At 37.9% G+C, this 15904-nt stretch overlaps 1 protein-coding gene and 1 pseudogene across 18 annotated transcripts in view; one reads left to right on the forward strand and one right to left on the reverse strand.

Annotated features, from left to right (window-relative positions):
- Positions 1-15904, forward strand: part of BLOC1S1 (biogenesis of lysosomal organelles complex 1 subunit 1) — a 1086347-nt gene that overhangs the window by 243312 nt on the left and 827131 nt on the right. Inside the window, exon 1 of one of the 18 annotated variants that reach the window (XM_050748989.1) lies at positions 2334-2337. The exons of the other annotated variants lie outside the window; for them this stretch is intronic. The gene's annotated coding sequence lies outside the window, so the exon portion shown is untranslated. Of the gene's footprint in view, positions 1-2333; positions 2338-15904 lie in introns of those variants that run through there. 18 annotated transcript variants of the gene reach the window in all.
- On the reverse strand, positions 7581-8488 carry LOC126931152 (voltage-dependent anion-selective channel protein 1-like; annotated as a pseudogene).

Genomic DNA, 15904 nt, shown 5'->3' on the forward strand with positions numbered 1-15904 from the left:
ATCTCCACATCATCTCTAACACTTGTTATTTTCTGTTTTTCTTATAAAGCCATCCTAATGGGTACAAAGTGGTGTCTCATTGTGGTTTTGATTTTTATTTCCCTAAAGATTAGTGATGTTTAGCATCTTTTCATGTGCTTATTGGCCATTTGTATATCTTTGGAAAAGTGTTTATTCAGGCCTTTGATCATTTTTTTTTTTCAATTGGGTTGCTTTATTGTAGTTGAGTTTTAGGAATTCTTTGTATATTCTGGATATTAATCTCTTATCAGATATATGATTTAAAAATATTTTCTTGCATTCTGTTGGGTACCTTTTCACTCTGTTTATAGTGTCCTTTGATGCAGGCAAACTTTTGATTTTGATAAACTTCAGTTTATCTATATTTTCTTTTGCTACCCATATTTTGGTGTTATGTCCAAGAAATATTTACCAAATCTCATGCCATGAAGTTTTTACATATGTTTTCTTTTAAGAGTTGTATAGTTTTACCTCTTACACTTAAGTCTTTGATCCTTTTTGAGTAATGGTATTTAGAAATAGGACCTTTGGGATTAATTAGGTCTAGATGAGGTCCTAGTATGGGGTCCTTGTGATCGGATTAGGACCCTTGTAAAAAGAGACAGCAGAGAGTTTGCTTTCTGTCTCCATTATGTGAAGACACAGGAAGAAGGTGGTAGTCTACAAGTCAGGATAGTCAGGATAAGAACCCTCACTAGAGCCCCACCATGCTGGCATTCCAATATTGAGCTTCCAGTCTCCAGAATTATGAGAAAATAAATTTCTGTTGTTTAAGTCACTCAGTCTATGGCATTTTGTAATGGTAACCAGAGATGACTAAGACAGACAGTTTAGAGGTTACTTGGGGGCTTATATAAACTAATGAACTAATGTGCCCAGTAGGGCTTACCAACCTCCCTGGGTACTTCTGTGTTAGGCTTTCCTGAAGCTAGGACTTCTTGCACAGATCTTAGTAGTTCATCTGGAAACAGAGTACCTCTCTGTGTGAATGAGAACCCCGGGAACTTCTTCACGATTGTCTCTCGGACTCCAATGCTCGTTTATACGCTCTTTCTCTTGCTGCCCCATATCCTTTGCCTTTGAATGTCTTAGTATTCCCTGCGGGGTTTAGAGAGGCCTTTCAAATATCTGAACTTGGGAAATATTTGCATTATCCTAGCACATTTCTCTAAAACAAAATAGGCAAAAACATACATTTGTATTTCATTAGTTTATAAATATCGAAGTGCTAACAATTTAGCACTAAACAGAAATAGCATTATAAAATAATTAGTAAAATTAAAACAACGTTAATATGGTACAAATTGTGATAAATAGTACACAATAAAAAATTAAATATACAGATAAAGGGAAAGCATCTTCTATCTCTTACATTACAGTGTACTTAGAAGTCAAGAACTTCACTTTTATGACCTTTAAAGGTGAGTGAAGATGGAAAGTAGGGAAGTGTATTCCTGACCTGGAGACCCCAGATATCCTGATTGGGGCTTCAATTCTAACCTAAGAGACCCAAAGCTATGCTAAATCGGAAAAAAATTTTCAAGTCCTGGTTTGTGTTTGAGCTTCAGTGATCAGAGGGTTTATTATCTTGAGCAAGCCCTAATATCCTGTTATCACTCTGATGCCTCAAATTCCATATTTTAAAAATCGAGGTAAGAATAATATTGAGTGATTTTATGAGAATTAAATAAGTTGATGCGTGTATACTTGATATAAAAATAAAGTGTTGCACTAATATGTATCTTATAATGACTCAGTAATATAATTTTTCATATTATTATTTCCTTTTCTCACTGGCTCCATTATTTGCTGCAGAATCTGCCCTGGCACCAGGATGCTTCTGATCTTCCCACTCACGAGACCTGTGAATACAGAAACGCTGTGTGTTCTCAGAAAGGAGCAGCATGTCCTTGGCTTCAACTCTGGCTACTGTTTGTTTACTTTGCCCAGCATTGGGATTTCTGCTGGTTCTTGAGGCCCTGGCACAAATTTGGGTACTTGTATCCTTCTGGGTGCTGGCAACCTTCTCCTATTTTCTGTGTCCTGTTAGGTGAGGGAGAGCTGAGCTTTCAGGTAGTGGATTAAAGCAAGAAGCCAAAAATGAGAGTTAAGTCTTTACTCATTTACTGCAATGGTATAAGCAAGAGGTTAACACTGGAGAAAATGCTCAGTCCACCTGTTCCATTTTCCCCCATTGAATGGCACACTAGTCAAGGGTCATGTGGATCAGCCCAGACATTGGGATTGTCTCACTGTAGCTCAAAAGGCTTCTACAGTTTTATGGATTCTGAAGTGGAAGGGGTGGAGAACAGGGGGATGAGGCTTAGAATGGAAAAATAATGGGAACAGACTCAGAGTGGGGAAAAGTTTCTTCATGGTTCCTCCCTTCTCCCCCTATAAGGAGGTCTTAGCAGAAGTGCCTGAAGAGGACCTCTGCCCAGGGTCTCAGATAAAGAGACTTAAGAATTTGGGCATTAGTCAAAAACTGTAAATATGTGAAAGAGCATGGTCAGCCTGCACCCCTCTTCAGGGACTGCAGAGCACTGGTTGTGCACCAAGTTTGGTGTGGGGACAGCAGTTTTCTCCCATGAAATCTGCCAGGTGAAACCATTGCCTGTGATCAGGCCTGAAAAATCACACATAGGTCTTTAAATAGGAGCTGGACTCCTCTCGTTCCATCTCCTGTAAATCTGGGTTATGAGCAGTTCTGCTAAGTTTTTCAAAATTGTTTCTTCAACCTTTTCTCTTTTTTTCTATCTAGAAGCCTTTAATAAAAAATTGATCATTCTGTTGCTCACTCTGTGGTCCTCCCAGTGCTCTGATGACTTAGTACTTGTTCTTTATCCTTGACGCAGTGTCCCTCTGTATATGGTGAGGGAGCCTTTAAACTGCTTTTCCTCCTCAGGTCTTGTCCACGCCAGTCTCTTCTTTTTGAATTCTTGCAGTCCTTGTATTTCTATCACAAAAATCTGTATTATGTTTAAATTTTACATTACAAAATATCATACAGTAAATTTTGCTTTTCTTTCCTGTTAGTGTTTGGTCACATTTTTGGGTAGATTTGTGCATAGATTATGTAACCATCACAACTATCAGGACATAAAACAGTTCTATCAACCCCCAAAACTCCTTTGTGTTGTTCCCTTGTAGTTACAGCCTTACCCCATCCATTAGTCCTGGAAACCACTGATGTCTTTCTTATCAGTATAGTTTTGTTTTTTTGAGAATGTCAAATCAATGGAATCATATAGTATATAATCTTTTGAGACTGGTTTCTTTCACTCAACATAATGTCTTTGAGATTCATCCAAGTTTTTGAGTGTATCAATAGTTCTTTTTTACTGCTGAGTAATATTCTGTCATGTGGACATACACAGTTTGTTTATCCATTCACCCACTGGAGGATATTGAGGTTATTTCCAGTTTTTAACTGTCACAAATAAAGCTGCTATGAAAATTTGTGTACAAGTTTTTTGTGTGAATGTAAGTTTTCATTTCTCTCAGGTGAATAACTGGGAGTGGAATTGCTGGGTTATATGGCGAACGTTTGCACAACTTTGTAAGAAAGCGTTAAATTGAAAAATACATCTTTTAATAAAAATATTACCGTGTAATTTTGAGCAATTTTCACTGTATTGGGAAAATAATTAGATTAAAGGAAGCATTTCAGAATTTGTATTAAAATGAACAATTGCACAACCCTAATACTATCAATGGTGTAAAATTGTGAAATTTGTGCCTGCTTGTCATCTTCTGAATAGCTTTTCTATGTTTGGGACAAATATAAATCCAACCCTAAAAAAAGGTTGAAATACAGTTTCCCAACCATCCTTGCAGCCAAGGCTCAGGCTTGTGTACTAAACTCTGCCAATCTGGCCAGTCTCCCCGGGATTTAATTTTGGATGTGAACAGCATGTGATAACAGGCTTTATAGGGAGCTTCCGTTTCCTGGGCGTATACTGGTTTCAAAAGCATCCAACTTTCAAGGCTATAGTGGTTGCAAGATTGGATTCTCATTCAGAAGTCCATTATGCTAGCATCATTCACTCTTACTTATAAAATTTTGGAATTTAGTGTTTGGCAGCACCAGTAGATGTTGTGGTTGTTTTTTCATCAGCCCGGTCCTGTCAGGTAGAGTTGTTGGTACTGTTCCTGAAAGTATAGGCTCGATCTGTTTGTCCAAGACCCCAAGGACTTTGTGAACTTCCTTCTAGTCTGCTGTTCTTTAAATCACTTTTCCTTTTAAACTGTTCTTAGTTGAGGTTTCTTTTCATACTATTTTATTCTTTATTATATGTATTTTATATAGTTGTATATGCACAGGCTACTTTGTGTATTCTCTTGCTAATTCATGATTTGCCTTTTATGGTTTAAAAATTAATTGATCATAAAATATTTCATAGTTTGAATCCCAAGGAGCAGCGAAGATACTGACAAATTTAAGAAATAGCATAAAGGAGTTTGACTTCATGGGCCATGCAGTGAGGGTTCTCTAGACTTGAAAATGCCCCATAGGGATCTAATTAAACTAAAGAGCTTCTGCACATCAAAAGAAACTACCATCAGAGTGAACAGGCAACCTACAGAATGGGAGAAAATTTTTACAATCTATCCATCTGACAAAGGGCTAATATCCAGAATCTACAAAGAAAATTTACAAGAAAAATCAAACAAACCCCATCAAAAAGTGGGCAAAGGATATGAACAGACACTTCTCAAAAGAAGACATTTATGCAGCCAACGGTCACATGAAAAAATGCTCATCAGCACTGGCCTTCAGAGAAATGCAAATCAAAACCACAATGAGATACCATCTCACACCAGTTAGAATGGCGATCATTAAAAAGTCAGGAAACAGTTGCTGGAGAGGATGTGGAGAAACAGAAACACTTTTACACTGTTGGTGGGAGTGTAAACTAGTTCAACCATTGTGGAAGACAGTGTGGTGATTCCTAAAGGATCTAGAACTAGAAATACCATTTGACCCAGCCATCCCATTACTTGATATATACCCAAAAGACTATAAATCATGCTGCTATAAAGACACATGCACACGTATATTTATTGTGGCACTATTCACAATAGCAAAGACTTGGAAACAACCCAAATGTCCATCAGTGATAGACTGGATTAAGAAAATGTGGCACATATACACCGTGGAATACTATGCAGCCATAAAAAGGATGAGTTCATGTCCTTTGTAGGGACATGGATGAAGCTGGAACCATCCTTCTGAGCAAACTGTCGCAAGGACAGAAAACCAAACACCATATGTTCTCACTCACAGGTGGGAATTGAACAATGAGAACACCTGGACACAGGGTGGGGAGCATCACACACCAGGCCTGTCATGGGGTGGGGAGAGGGAGGAGGGATAGCATTAGGAGATATACCTAATGTAAATGACGAGTTAATGGGTGCAGCACACCAACATGGCACAGGTACACATATGTAACAAACCTGCACATTGTGCACATGTACCCTAGAACTTAAAGTATAAAAAAAATGCAAAAAAAAAAAAAAAAAAAAAAAAAAAAAAAAGAAAAGAAAAGAAAAGAAAAGAAAAGAAAATGCCTCATAGGGGCTTAACTTTAAGGAGTCTCACCATGTCATTTTCTTGTTCTTGCTTCTATCTCTTAATGTTCCCAATATGAAAATGTATGCTCCCAGCTCAGAGCAGTGGGACCTTGGGACTAAGGCCTCAGGTACGTTGGGGAGCCATTTTGTCCCCAGAATTTATGCCTGCTTTTGTGCTCTGTCACTCACCTTCCTTCATTGTTGGAATCAACAAACTGGGTAACAGTGATGTCAGAGAAAATGCCAATTTTGCATTGGCATAGGTGCCTGGCAACACTTAGCAGCCTGCAAGAAACATACCCAGAGTCATATAATATTGGCAAAAATGTCAGTTGAGTCACATGGTCAGGCTAGCAAAGGAAAATAGCCCGGAGATCTCCTATGAGGTCCATTTTTGTCTCTGCTAAAAAGGTTCCTTGATTATTCTCATTGCTCGGTGTCACTTCAGTGCTCTGTTCAACTTTCATTGTATTTCACCAGACTTTTATGTAATTTTGTTTTTACAGCAATAGAGGTTTTGATCTGCTGCCTTTCTGAAGGCTCACGCTGGCTTACTTTCCTGAAATAATGTAACTTCTACAAAATATTAATTTTGTAATTACATCTGAACTTGGAAAATCACTCTATTCCTTGGTAAGATGAAACAAAAAATTAAGATTTAATAATAAAATTAATCAGTCATTAATTTTTCATGAAACAAAATTTTCATTCATTCATTATGCTATGCAGTGTCTGGGAGATTTTTTACTCCTTTAGAGATAATCTATTTTCCTGTGTCTGATAACAAACTCATCATTTGATAACTAACTCATTGGGCACCTGTGGCCGTTATTCAGTATTATTCAATATTTATTTGTTTCTCTCATATATCACTTTTAAGTTCATGGTCAAAATCAGGTAACTTCTGGAAATGGGTTTTTTGTAGTCTCCTTCCCTTGTTTCCTTTTTCATCTTTTGCTTTTTCTCAAGATCCCTGTGTCCAACGTTTATCCCATCTTTCCAGACAAAACCATGGTCAGTTTTTGGTTTTTATTCTGACATGACTTACTGAATCTTTGTTTCTGAGGCTTGGCTTCACTCATTTCTGAGTCTCCTCTGGGGTGGTGATTGTAGATACTTCATTTTTTTTGAGGTTTCAATATTTTATTCAAATTTTTTAAAAGTGATGTTAATTACAGCATTTGAAGAGGAGGATCTACTTCCACACAAAATGAAAGACTCTAAAATGTACCCATTAACTGCTAAAAAACAAATTGAGTGGTGAGAATACAACAGAAGTCCAATTTAGATTCTGAGTGTTGTTACCATGTGATTACAATCACACAGACTCTTCTAAGCCTATAGCTGGAGCTCCTGGAAGCTATTTCATACTTTGGTGCAAGGGCAAAAAAGCACAACATGAGAAGGAATAAGTCCTGAATTACTGGCTTCATCGCATCCACCCTCTCCACCCCAAAATGGCACAAAAGAAACAGTGACCATACGCCGCAGACCTTTTGGTGTAAAAGAGGTGACGATGAACCGGGGTGGGAACAGGTCATGAAGATCTGTTGAAAAAAGTCCCATTCAGGTGAGTTTGTACACACCATCAAGCAGTGAGCCTCTCATGAATCAGGGTTAGGAAACCAAAGTTTGATTATCAGGATATCACAATTTCATTCATTTACTCAATATGAATTTATAAAGTGCCTACATATTATCAGCTTCCACTTGCAGCCATTTCTAGATAAAAAAGAAAACTGCATCTCAAAGGGGCCACCAAGTTTCCCCGAAGTCTACCACTGAAAGGACCTTTTTTGGAAATGGGTTTCTTCTGCACCTCTGAAAGGGTAACATCTTAAAGCTGAATCATCTTTAACCTGGAGGTCTAACATATTTAACAATACTTGCATCCCAGACATGCAACATTAAAAGATACACCAAATTCTGAAGGTAGCTATGCTGCAAAATAGTTTAAAATTAAACGATTGTATAGTATTCATTTATGCTTGAAATTCCAGTCCTAGACCAAGATTGGGGCCACCAGGATTGACCTTCTTGACATCCAGAAGAGCTGACAATGTCAGTGTGATACCTGGCTTTAGGGTCTGAGTGTATCCTGAACCTGTCAGGCTGGAGTTGTTCACTTCAGCTGCGAATCAGGTGTCAGGGTCAATCTGAAGCTTGGCTGCTATTCTGAAGCATGTTACTGTTTCCTGCTGTCCAGATGATACTGACAGCGGTCTCCAACTTCTTGTTCACCTTCTGGTAAATGGAGCCACCAAACTCTGTTCTGTCAGACATTAGTGTGAAGCCAGAATTTGTCAGTCTTGTAGCCAACTGCAAAATTGCTCTGAGTAACTCGGGACTTTGCAGTCTCAAAATTCATCTGGTAGTTGGCTAGCCTTGTAACCCAGCACCAGAGCATGCTGGATGGAAGGCCTGGCAATATCGAAATCCATATTGCAGCCCAGATTAATGTGTTCCCACTTGTACCTTGTCTTGATTTTAGCTTTTTTTTTTTTTTTTTTTTTTTTTCCTAGTGTTAGGTGAGAAGGATGAATTGAAGGTCAGCTTCAGTCCATGTGCAAGCTGATCTTCCACAGTAATCTCGGTGCCTAGTGTCTTGTCAGTGTTCCATTTCTCTGTAAATGTCAGGCCATACTCAGTCCATCTGTACTTGGTTTCCAGAAGGCCCGTCACTTTGGTGGTCTCAGTGTTGGCAGAGTCTGAGCTTGTAAATTCCAATCCATTTTCAGATTTTGATTTCAAAATCAGATTTTGATTTAAGCTTTATTAAGCCAAATCCATAACCCTTGGTGAAGACATCCCTGGCAGATTTGCCAAGATTGGCATACGTGAGTGGCACAGCCATCTTCTGCTCAGAGGTGGTGGCAGCGGGCTCGGCGGCGGCTACCGATTGTAGATACTTCTATTATTCAGAGTGGAACATCTAATGATACATTTCCTTTTTCTAAGCTGTATCAGAATATATATATGTGTGTGTATATATATATATATACATAATTCATTCATTCATTCATTCATTCATTCGTGGTATAATCTCAAAACATTAATAATATACCAGACTACCTCATCCCTACCATGGATGGGCATGGAGGGGAAAAGCAGTAAGTTAATGAAAAAAGAAGATGCAAAATCTCTTTAATGATTACATTATCAAACTAATAATGCTGCATAGGCCACCTATTATGATGACTATTTCCATATAGATTCAATAATGCTATACAGAATAACTGATATTTATGTTTTTCAATTAGTTTTCTGACTTGAATTTGTGTTTTGTTTTTCATGTATTCTCATTCTTTTAAATCTTTCTGTTGCTGTGAAATGGGTCTCACATAAAGAAAAGTGTAATGAATATAAATTTGTAGCTCAGTGTATCTGTGGTGTTCAAACTGATTGTTAAATGGGAGAGTACCAGCACACCAAACGCCTTACTGACTTTTTTTTTTGTACATTGATATTCCTATTAATAGCAGCTTTATTCATAATTGCCAAAACTTGGATGCAACCAAGATGTTCCTCAGTAAGTAAATAAACTGGTACATCTAAACAATGGAACACTATTCAGTGCTAAAAAAAGAAATGATCTATCAAGCCCCGATAAGATGTGGAGGAACCTTTTAAAATGGGGTACATGTTCAGGTTTGTTATATAGGTGAATTATGTATCATGAAGGTTTGGTGTACAGATTATTTCATCACCCAGGTAATAAGTATTATACTCAACAGGTAGTTTCTCAATCCTCACCCTCTTCCCACCCTCCACCCTCAAGTAGGCCCGAGTGTCTATTGTTCCCTTTTTTGTGTCCATGTGTACTCAATGTTCAGCTCCCACTTGTAAGTGAGAACATGTGGTATTTGGTTTTTTGTTCCTGTGTTAGTTTGCTTAGGATAATGCCCTCCAGCTCCATCCATGGTCTGGCAAAGGACATGATCTCATTCTTTTTTATGGCTGCATATTATTCCCTGGTATATACGTACCACATTTTCTTTATGCACTCTACCATCGATGGGATTTAGGTTGATTCCATGTCTTTGCTCTTGTGAATAGTGCTGCGATGAATGTACATGTGCGTGTGTCTTTATGGAAGAACAACTTATATTCCTTTGGGTATATAAGCAATAATAGGATTGCTGGGTCAAATGGTAATTCTGTTTTAAGTTCTTTGAGGAATCACCACACTGTTTTCCACAGTAGTTGAATTAATTTACACTGTCACCAACACTGCATAAGTGTTCCCTTTTCTCTGCAACCTCACCAGTATCTGCTATATTTAGACTTTTTAATATTAGCCATTCTCACTGGTGTGAGATGGTATCTCACGGTGGTTTTGATTTGCATTTCTCTAATTATTAGTGATGTTGAACATGTTTTCATATGCTTGTTTGTCACATGTATGTCTGCTTTTAAAAGTGTCTGTTTATGTTCTTTGCCCACTTTTAAATGGGGTTGTTTTTTGTTTGTAAGTTTAAGTTCCTCATAAGTTCTGGATATTGAACCTTTGTCAGATGCTTAGTTTAAACATACTTTCTCCCATTCTGTAGGTTGTTCGTTTACTCAGTTGATAGCTTCTTTTGATGTGCAGAAGCTCTGAGATTTAATTAGATCCAATTTGTCAGTTTTTGTTTTTGTTGCAATTGCTTTTGGTGTCTACATCATGAAATCTCTGCCAGGGCTGATGTCCAGAATGGTATTTCCTAGGTTATTTTCCAAGGTTTATATAGTTTCAGCTTGTACATTTAAGTCTTTAATCGATCTTGAGTTGATTTTTGTATGTGATGTAAAGTAGGGGTCCAGTTTCAGTCTTCGGCATATGGCTAGCCATCTATTCCAGCACAATTTATTGAATGAGGAGTCCTTTATGCATTGCTTGTTTTTGTCAGCTTTGTCAAACATCAGATGGTTATAGGTGTGCCACCTTATTTCTCTGTTCTTTATTCTGTTCTGTTGGCCTATGTGTCTGTTTTTGTACCAGTACTGTGCTGTTTTGGTTACCGTAGCCCTGTATTATCGCTTGAAGTCCAACAGCGTGATGCCTCCTGCTTTGTTCTGTTTGGTTAGGATTGCTTTGGCTATTTGGACTCTTTTTTTCTTTGGCTCCATATGAATTTTAAAGTAGTATTTTCTACTTCTGTGAAGAATGTCATTGGCAGTTTGATAGGAACAGTATTGAATCTGTAAATTGCTTTGGGCAGTATGGCCATTTTAATGATATTGGTTCTTCCTATCTGTGAGCATGTAAATTTTTTTATTTGTTTGTGTCATCTCTGATTTCTCTGAACAGTGTTTTGTAATTCTAATTGTAGAGCTCTTTTACCTCCCTGGTTAGCTATATTCTAGGTATTGTATTCTTTTTCTGGCAACTGTGAATGGGATTGCATTTCTGATTTGGCTGTTGGCTTGGATGTTGTTGATGTATAGGAGTGCTACTGACTTTTATACATTAATTTTGTATCCTGAAACTGTGCTGAAGTTGTTTATCAGATCAAGGAGCTTTTGGGCAGAGACTATGGGGTTTTCCAGATAAAGAATCATGTAATCCGCAAACAGGGATAGTTTGACTTTCTATCTTCTGATTTGGATGCTTTTTCTTTCTTTCTTTTGCCTGATTGTTCTCACCAGGACTTCCAATACTATATTTAATGTGAGTAGTGAGAGAGGACATCCTTCTCTTGTTCCGGTTTTCAAGGGAAAGGCTTCCAGCTTTTACCCATTCAGTATGATGTTGGTTGTGGCTTTGTCACAAATGGCTCTTATATTTTGAAGTATTTTCCTTCAATGTTTATTTTATTGAGGATTTTTAACATGAAGGGATGTTGAATTTTATCAAAAGCCTTTTTTTTGCATCTATAGAGATAATCATGCTTTTTATTTTAGTATTTATTTATTCTAATTTTAATTTTAATTAATTAATTTGGTTTCTAAATTATACTTTAAGTTCTGGGATACAAGTGCAGAATGTGCAGGTTTGTTACATAGGTATACATGTGCTGTGGTGGTTTGCTGCACCCATCAAACCGTCACCTACATGAGGTATTCCTTCTAATGCTATCACTCCTCTAGCACCCCAGCCCCTGACAGGCCCTGGTGTGTGATGTTTCCCTCCCTGTGCCTGTGTGTTCTCATTGTTCAACTCCCACTTATGAGTAAGAATATGCAGTGTTTTGTTTTCTGCTCTTGTGTTAATTTGCTGAGAATGATGGTTTCCAGCCTCATCCATGTGCCTGCAAAGAACATGAACTCATCCTTTTTTATGGCTGCATAGTATTCCATGGTATATATGTGCCACATTTTCTTCATCCAGTCTATCATTGATGGGGATTTGGGTTGGTTCCAAGTCTTTGCTCTTGCAAATAGTGCTGCAATAAACATACATTGTGCATGTGTCTTTATAGTAGAATGATTTATAATCCTTTGGGTATATACCCAGTAATGGGATCGCTGGGTCAAATGGTATTTCTGGTTTTAGATCCTTGAGGAATTGCCACACTGTCTTCCACAATGGTTGAACTAATTTACAGTCCCACCAACAGTTTAAAAGTGTTCCTATTTCTCCACATTCTCTCCAGCATCTGTTGTTTTCTGTCTTTTTAGTAATTGCCATTCTAACTGGCGTGAGATGGTATCTCATTGTGGTTTTGATTTCCATTTCTCTAATGACCAGTGATGATAAGCCTTTTTTCATATGTTTGTTGGCCACATAAATGTCTTCTTTTGAAAAGCATCTGTTTATATCTTTTGCCCACTTTTTGATGGGATTGTTGTGTTCTTGTAAATTTGTTTAAGTTCTTTGTAGATCCTGGATATTAGCCCTTTGTCAGAAGGATAGATTGCAAACATTTTCTCCCATTCTGTAGGTTACCTGTTCACTGTGATGATAGTTTCTTTTGCTGTGCAGAAGCTCTTTAGTTTAATTAGATCCCATTTGTCAATTTTGGCTTTTGCTGCCATTGCTTTTGGTGTTTTAGTCATGAATTCTTTGCCCAGGCCTACGTCCTGAATGGTATTGCCAAGGTTTTCTTCTAGGGTTTTTATGGTTTTGGGTTTTACATTTAAGTCTTTAATCCATCTTGAGTTAATTTTTGTATAAGGTGTAAAGAAGGGGTCTGGTTTCAATTTTCTGCATGTGGCTAGCCAGTTTTCTCAACACCATTTATTAAATAGGGAATCCTTTCCTAATTGCTTGTTTGTTTGTTTGTTTGTTTTGAGATGGAGTATCACTCTGTCACCCAGGCTGGAGTGCACTGGTACGATCTCTGCTCACTGCAACTTCTGCTTCCCGGGATCATGCCATTCTCCTGCCTCAGCCTCCCGAGTAGCTGGGACTACAGGCACCTGCCACCACACCTGGCTAATTTTTTGTATTTTTAGTAGAGATGGGGTTTCACCATGTTAGCCAGGATGGTCTCAATCTCCTGACCTCATGATACGCCCACCTCGGCCTCCCAAAGTGCTGGGATTACAGGCGTGACCCACTGCGCTCGGCCCCCCATTGCTTGTTTTGACAGTTTTGTCAAAGATCGGATGGTTGTAGATGTGTGGTGTTATTTCTGAGGCCTCTGTTCTGTTCCAGTGGTCTATATGTCTGTTTTGGTACCAGTACCATGCTGTTTTGGTTTCTGTAGGCTTGTAAAATAGTTTGAAGTCAGGTAGCTGATGCCTCCAGCTTTGTTCTTTTTGCATAGGATTGTTTTGGCTCTGTGGGCTCTTTCTTGGTTCCGTATGAAATTTAAAGTAGTTTTTTTCTAATTCTGTGAAGAAAGTCAGTGGTAGCTTGATGAGGATAACATTGAATCTATAAATTACTTTGAAAAGTATGGCCATTTTCATGATATTGATTCTCCTATCCAGGAGGATGGAATGTTTTTCCATTTGTTTGTGTTCTCTCTTATTTCCTTGAGCAGTTGTTTGTAGTTCTCCTTGAAGAGGTCCTTCACGTTCCTTGCAAGTTGTTTTCTTGGGTATTTTATTCTCTTTGTAGCAATTGTGAATGGGAGTTCACTCATGATTTGGCTCTCTGTTTGTCTATTATTGGTGTGCAGAAATGCTTTTGATTTTTCACATTGATTTTATATCCTCAGACTTTGCTGAAGTTGCTTATCAGCTTAAGGAGATTTTGGGCTGAGATGATGGGGTTTTCTAAATATAAAATCATGTCATCTGCAAACAGAGACAATTTGACTTCCTCTCTTCCTATTTGAATACCCCATATTTCTTTCTCTTGCCTGATTGCCCTGGCCAGAACTTCCAATACTATGTTGAACAAGAGTGATGACAGAGGGAATCCTTGTCTTATGCTGGTTTTCAAAGGGAATGCTTCCAGCTTTTGCCCATTCAGTAGGATATTGGCTGTGGGTTTGTCATAAATAGCTCTTATAATTTTGAGATATGTTCCATCAATACTGAATTTATTGAGAGTTTTTAACATGAAGGGCTGTTGAATTTTGTCGAAGGCCTTTTCTGCATCTATTGATACAATCATGTGGTTTTTGTCTTTGGTTCTGTTTATATGCTGGATTACGTGTATTGATTTGCGTCTGTTGAACCAGCCTTGCATCCCAGGGATGAAGCCCACTTGATCATGGTGGATAAGCTTTTTGATGTGCTGCTGCATTTTGTTTGCCAGTATTTTATTGAGGATTTTCACATTGATATCAGGGATATTGGCGATAAATTTTCTATTTTTTTTGTGGTGTCTCTGCCAGGTTTTGGTATCAGGTGGATGCTGGCTTCATAAAATGAGTTAGGGAGGATTCCCTCTTTTTTCTATTGTTTGGAATAGTTTCAGAAGGAATGGTATCAGCTCCTCTCTGTACCTCTGGTAGAATTTGGCTGTGAATCTGTCTGGTCCTGGGCTTATTTTTCTTGGTAGGCTTTTAATTACTGCCTCAACTTCAGAACTTGTTATTGGTCTATTCAGGGATTCGACTTCTTCCTGGTTTAGACTTGGGAGGGTGTATGTTTCCAGGAATTTTTCCATGTCTCCTAGATTTTCTAGTTTATTTACGTAGAGGTGATTATAGTAATCTCTGATGGTGCTTTGTATTTCTGTGGGATCAGTGGTGATATCCCCTTTATCATTTTTTATTGCATTTATTTGATTCCTCTGTTTTTCCATAATTGTCTGGCTAGCAGTCTATGTATTTTGTTGATCTCTTCAAAAAACCAGCTCCTGGATTCATTGATTTTTTGAGGGTTTTCATGTCTCTATCTTCTTCAGTTCTGCTCTGATCTTAGTTATTTCTTGTCTTCTGCTAGCTTTTGAGTTTGTTTGCTCTTGCTTCTCTAGTTCTTTTAATTGTGATGTTAGGGTGTTGATTTTAGATCTTTCCTGCTTTCTCTTGTGGGCATTCAGTGCTATAAATTTTCCTTTACACACTGCTTTAAATGTGTCCCAGAGATTCTGGTACATTATGTCTTTGTTCTCATTGATTTCAAAACACTTCTTGATCTCTGCCTTAATTTAGTTATTTACCCAGTAGTCATTCAGGAGCACGTTGTTCAGTTTCCATGTAGTTGTGCAGGTTTTAATGAGTTTCTTAATCCTGAGTTCTAATTAGATGGCACTGTGGTCTGAGAGGCTGTTTGTTATGATTTCCATTCTTTTGCATTTGCTGAGGAGTGTTTTACTTCCAATTATATGGTCAATTTTAGAATAAGTGTGATGTGGTGCTGAGAAGAATGTATATACTGTTGATTTGGGGTGGAGATTTCTGTAGATGTCTGTTAGGTCTGGTTGGTTCAGAGCTGAGTTCAAGTCCTGAATATCCTTGTTAATTTTCTGTCTTATTGATCTGTCTAATATTGACAGTGGGGTGTTAAAGTCTCCCACTATTATTGTGTGAGTCTAAGTCTGTTTGTAGATCTCTAAGAACTTGCTTTATGAATCTGGGTGCTCCTGTATTGGGTACATATATATTTAGCATAGTTAGTTCTTCTTGTTGCATTGATCCCTTTACCATTATGTAATGGCCTTCTTTGTCTCTTTTTATCTTTGTTGGTTTAAAGTCTGTTTTATCAAAAACTAGGATTGCAACTCCTGCTTTTTTTTGCTTTTTTTTTGCTTTCCATTTGCTTGGTAAATCTTCCTCCATCCCTTTATTGTGAATCTATGTGTGTCGTTGCACATGAGATTGGTCTCCTGAATATAGCACACCAATGGGTCTTAACTGTTTATCCAATTTGCCAGTTGGTGTCTTTTAATTGGGGTATTAAGCCCATTTACATTTAAGGTTAATACCATTATATGTAAATTTGACCCTGTCATTATGATACTAGCTGGTTATTTTGCCTGTTAGTT

The sequence above is a fragment of the Macaca thibetana genome, chromosome 11 (genome assembly GCF_024542745.1).
Source record: "Macaca thibetana thibetana isolate TM-01 chromosome 11, ASM2454274v1, whole genome shotgun sequence".
NCBI lineage: Eukaryota > Metazoa > Chordata > Mammalia > Primates > Cercopithecidae > Macaca > Macaca thibetana.